This window comes from Danio rerio, chromosome 1 (genome assembly GCF_049306965.1).
Source record: "Danio rerio strain Tuebingen ecotype United States chromosome 1, GRCz12tu, whole genome shotgun sequence".
NCBI lineage: Eukaryota > Metazoa > Chordata > Actinopteri > Cypriniformes > Danionidae > Danio > Danio rerio.
In genome coordinates, this window is record NC_133176.1 from 36,867,157 (window position 1) to 36,873,063 (window position 5,907).

The following is a 5,907-nucleotide window of genomic DNA, read 5'->3' on the forward strand; positions in this document are numbered from 1 at the left end:
CCTACAACGTAGTGGGCCAGCAAGTGACTCCTCTGCTGAGTCAGTGCTGGGGGCCACGGAGGAATTTGCAAGGCTCACCTGACGGGGAACTTTACTGACAGATAAAAAGGCGCATGTACCTTCGTGTTATGGAGAATGGCGCAGCAAGCGTGTTTCAACACCCTACCGAATTGTTTCCTCAATCACCAAGGGTTACCTAATACCCTTGAGGAAAACGGCTCCACTCGCAGATTGTAAAACCTTGCAAATGTGTTGGGTGTCACCCAGCCCGCAGCTCTACAGATGTCTGTTAGAGAGGCGCCGCGTTCGCGCGCTCGAGAGGATGCGAAGCTCCAAGTGGAGTGCGCACGCACTCTCGGGGGACGCGGCTCACCTCGGCTCTGATAGCGAAAGAAAGGCATCCACAATCTAGTGGGAACTTATTTCGGTACGGCACTTCCCTGCTGCCGACCGCTATAACAGTCGAAGAGCTGCTCAGATGATCTAAACTCTGAGTGCGGTCCGGATAATACGCAAAACGCGAACTGGACAATAAAGAAGGGCTGGGTCTGCCTCCTCCGAGGGCAGCGCTTGCAGGCTCACTACCTCGTATTAAAACGGAGTGGTAGGAACCTTGGGCACATATCGCGGGCGGGGTCTCAGGACGTGAGAGAAAGCCAGCCCAATTACAGGCACGAGTCACTGACCGAAAAATGCTTCCGGGTCTCAGACCCTCTAATTGATATCAACGCGACCAGCAGAGCTGTCTTCAGGGACAGAAAGATACTGAGTCGAGGATTGAAGGGATCTGACGCGGCTTGTGTAGCGAGGGCGAGATCCTAAGAGGGCATGAGAGGGGGCGAGGTGGATTAATTCGCTTAGCGCCCCTGAGGAACCGGATGATGAGGTTATGCGTTCCCACGGTGCTGCTAGCCACCGCGTCATGAGAGCGGAGATGGCAGCCACGTAACCTTGAGTGTGGAGGGCGACAGCCTGCTCTCCAGCTTCTCTCGGCGTAAAGAAAGCACAACGCTGATCTGGCAAATTACGGGGGTCTTCTCTGCGAGAGACACACCATTCAGTGAATAGACTCCACTTCAGGGCATAGGCCCACTCGGGGAGGGGGCTCTAGCCCGAGTGACGGTATTAGCCACCGCAATCGGAGGTTACCTAAGTCTTCCTCGCGTCTAAGGACCTCCAAAGATCGGCGAGGGTGCCAGATGGTGCCCTGTCCCTGAGAGAGTAGGTGCTCTCTCGAAGGGACTGCCAGGGGAGGGCTATCGCGAGGGAGAGCTCTGACATCCAGGTCCAGTTGAGCCAGAGGGGCGCAACCAGCAACCTGTTCCTTGTCCTCCCTGACCTTGCACAGTAACTGCGCGAGCAGGCTCACTGGAGGAAACGCGTATTTGCGCATGCCCCGAGGCCAGCTGTAAGCCAGTGCATCCGTGCCGAGAGCACTCGGTCAGGGAAAGAACAACTGGCAATGAGCGATCTCGGGGGAAGCAACAGATCGATCTGGGCTTCCCCGAATCGCGCCCATATCAGCTGGACAGACTCGGGGTGGAGTCTCCATTCTCCAGGACGTAAGGCTGCCGTGAGAGCGCATCGGCTGCACGGTTGAGCTTGCCTGAATATGAATGGCGTGCAGCGATTTCAGCCGCGGATGACTCCAGAGGAGCAGACGGCGGGCGAGCTGAGACATGCGGCGAGAGCGCATACCCCCCATACGGCTGATATACGCCACCGCCGCCGAACTGTCCGTCCTGACCAGCACGTGTTGCCTCTCCAGCACCGGAAAAAAACGGTGGAGAGCGAGGAACACTGCCAACAGCTCCAGGCGATATGCCAATGCAACTGGGTACCTATCCACAGGTCCGCATGCCCGCAACGCACAGCCCCCAGCCCGTGTTGGAAGCGTCTGCTGAAACGACAACAAGACTGGACGCCTGTTCTAGAGACACCCAGGCCTGTAGGAACGAGGAGTCGCTCCAAGGGCTGAGGGCGCGGCGACACAGCGCAGTAACAGAGACTCGGTGTGCGCGTGCGTGCCATGCGCGTCTGGGGACTCGATCGTGAAGCCAGTGCTGAAGTGGTCTCATATAGAATAATCCGAGCGGCATGGAGCGGCTGCAGATGCCATATGCCCCAGGAGCCTCTGAAATAGTTTCTGTGGGACCAATATTTTACTGTCGAGCTCTCTCAGACAGTACAGCATCAGCTGAGCGCGCTCTCCGGAGAGGCGCGCTGCCATGGTGACCGAGTCCAGCTCCAGCCCGAGAGAAGAGATCCTCTGCACGGTTGCGAGTTTGCTCTTTTCTCGGTTGACCTGAAACCTCAACAGGTGGAAGTGCCGGAGCACTTTGTCTCTGTGCATAATCAATTGCTCCGAGAGAGGGCAAAAATCAGCCAGTCGTCAAGAAATTGAGTATGCAGATGCCCGCGAGCTGAAGGGGCGCTAAGGCACCCTCCGCGGGCTTGGTGAGTACCCGCGGAGACAGAGAGAGCCCGAAGGGGAGGGCTTTGTATTGCCAAGCTCGACCTTCAAACGCAAACCGCAGAAACTGACGGTGGCGAGGAAGAGTGGAGACATGGAAATACACGTCCATCAGGTCTAATGCTGCAGACCAACCCAGAGGACGAACGCACCGGAGGATGCGCTTCTGCGTGAGCATTCTGAACGGCAGCTTGTGCAGACAGCGGTTCAAAACGCACAGATCTAGGATTGGCCGTGACCCACCGCTCTTTTTGGGCACGATGAAGTGTGGGCTGTAAAACCCACTCTCCATCTCGGCTGGAGGTAGCGGCTCGATTGCATCCTTCGCCAGGAGGACAGCAATCTCCTCTCGCAAGACAGGGGCGGACAGGGGGCTGACCCTGGTGAATACACACCTGTGACTTGGGGGGCCGTTTCGCGAACTGAATCGCATAGCCGAGTCTGATTGTGCCTATGAGCCACCGCGAAGAGCTGGCCCGCGCTAACCAGGCAGGCAGAGCGCTCACTAATGGACTCATCGCTACAATTGCTGACGTACCAGCAGTGGGGCAGCGCGGAGTGGGTGTGCTGATCCGGGAAGCGTGCGGGTCCCACGGAAAAGCTGTAGGTGAGATATTTGCTCTCACTCTGCACTCGAGCTCCGGAGGGGAGGCTCGAGGGGTGGGAGAAAGGAGACCGTCCTCCCAGCGCTCGTGAGCCACTGGCGAAACGCACCGAATCTGCAAGCTAGAAAGCATAGCGTCCCAGACTGGCAGATGTCGGGCTGTCACATCCGGGGAAGTGGAAAAGTGCCCTTTCATAATGTTTTCATGGCAGTAAAAAAAGTGCCATTGGAAATAGGGCCCCGCCCTCCAGCGGGGAAAGAGCAAGTTCCCTCTTCTCCAGATGGCCTGTCCCAGGGACGCTTCGCGGTCCGTTGCCAGACTTAGCGGCATTCTGGGCAGGTGGGCTGCCTGCTTCCGAGGTGCCCGACGCGCTCGCTTCGCCAGAGGCGTGTGCGGGGGCGGAGCAGCTCTCGTAGGCGGGCGCCTTCGGCGAGGAGCAGGTATGAATGGCACGGCGGGCGGAGCGGGCTACGGACCGCCGATAAGACATCACCCATCAACTGCTCTCTCACCGCCTTGAATTCCTGGGTGAATTCACAGACGGTATCGCCGAACATGGCTTGGGATATGGGGAGAGTCAAGAAAGCAGACTTTGTCGACTTCGCGCATATCAGCCAGGGGTGGCGCTCTGGATCACTAATGTGGACATCGTCCTCCCCAACGCACACGCAGCGGACTCAGTAGTCCGAAGAGCTAAGTCGGAGGCGGTGCGAATCTCGTAAGCCTGGGTTGGACCCACCCTCGTGCAGCTCTGCCAGCGCCTGCGCTAGGTAGCGCTGGTAGGTGGCTATCGCATGCAAGGCGGAAGCAGCCTGGCCCGCAGCTATGTAAGCTCTAGCTCCGAGGGAGGCAGATAACTTACAGGCTTTGGATGGGAGACGAGGCAGACCCCGCCAAGAAGAGGCGCCACGCGGATTGACCGCCATCGCACACTCAACCTGGGGAATCGCCACATACCCCCTGGCTGTTCCACCGTCAAGAGTGGTGAGGGTGGAGGGACATGCAGCACGAGCAGAAAAAAGTGCTTTTCAAGACCGCGTGAGCCTACTGTGCACCTCCGGGAAGAAGGGAACGCCCCTCTAGTCGGTCCGGCCGCGGAGCTGGGGGATAAACCATCTCCAACCCACGGCCGAAGCAGCCCGGGAAAGCACGGCTAACATGTCCGTTTCAGGATCCGTAGTGACAGCGCTCACCAGCCCGAAGGGGGCGAGCGGGTCTGGATCATCATCGGACAATGAAAGCCCACCCTCCGATGCCGAGGTGGACGTCTGGTCTCCGGTGTCATCGGGCGTAAGGGCTACCATCTGTTAGACGGATCGCTTCTCCCGCCCGAAGCTTGTATGGAGCGCTTAGAGGAGCGGGAGGTTCGCGGGCCCGTGGGCGACGGATTATCTCTCGCTGAAACCCTCAGATCTGCCCGAGTGCCCGCGTCAGAGCAGGGGACAACTGGGGTGGTTCGCCCTTTTGCAAAGGCTAGCCGCGATCTTTACTGCGCAACAGTCATGGCATCGCAATGACGACATGAACTCCCATGCTGGACCCCCCAGACATGTAACGCAGTGCCCGTGCCCATCATCCGAGGACAGGAAACCACCGCATCCAGAAACGCACAGTCGGAGCGCCGTCCTGAAAAGGACGTGCTGCACGACTGTGTTGCTCTTTCTGTGAAGTTTGCAACTTTATACGCACCGCTCTGGAGGACCGGACCCAAAGAACGCCAGGCAAGGGAGAAACCCAGCTCGACCGTCTGCCGCTGCGTGTACACACTCTGGACCGGGAGAATGCTCTCGTTCGCTCAGAATCGCAGGTCACAGCAGGAGGAACCCTGATCGACTCGATCAGAAAGCCTCTGAAGCGAAAAGGATGGCGTTTGCTCGCTCCAGGTGTGCTTATATGCTGGGATAATTGGCAATGAAGTGCTCCTGTGCAAGCTTACGATTAATCCGTTCAATACTCTTTCAGACAAGCGGCTTCTGAACCGAAACCTCCCATTCGTGGATTTCAATCAATCCACTCTATGGCACTGAAGTTCCCCAACCGAAGGGGAACTGGAAAAACATCATTCTGAGGCCACATTTTTAAGACGTCATCATGTAGACTTTTTACAAAGTATTTTACAGAATTTTAAAAATACAAGACCCTTAAGTATTTTGGTACAAATATTTAACCCATTTTCTTAAATCATATCCAAAATACAATATTGTATTTAAAATATATATTTGAAACACTTGTATCATAAATACTGCCTATCCTTATTTGTATCTATGAAGATCAATAGTTGCACGTTTCTAACAAAATATCTTCTTTTGTGTTCAACAGATTAAAGAAACCCATAAAGGTATGGGACCACTTGGGGGTGAGTAAATAGTGCGTTGACTAATAAATTAATTACCATTTAATAATAAACTAATAAGTTAACTTAATTCCTTGACATTCTCCATACACAAATGTATTATACTGTACCTAGCCTTTTTTACAATGTATTTTACATTAAAAAAAAAAAATTAAAGCGATAGAAAAAGTAATTATTATTTTTGTTTTACTCATTCTCCACTTGATCTCAAAGCTGTTGAAAAATGTTATAAAGACTTCATGGTATTTTTTTTCCCTGCTACAGTATGTGGATGTTTCCCCCACAACTTTTCCAAACACTTGTTAAGTATTCAACAGAAGAAACAAATAAATCCATAAACTTGCCTTTTTGGGTGAACTATCTGTTTATCTCAACTTTGGACATACAGACAAAATATCAGGCAACCATAAAAAAATAAAATAAAATAAATAAAAATAAAAACGTTTTTAAAAAGTTCACAATTAAAAAAATCTAAA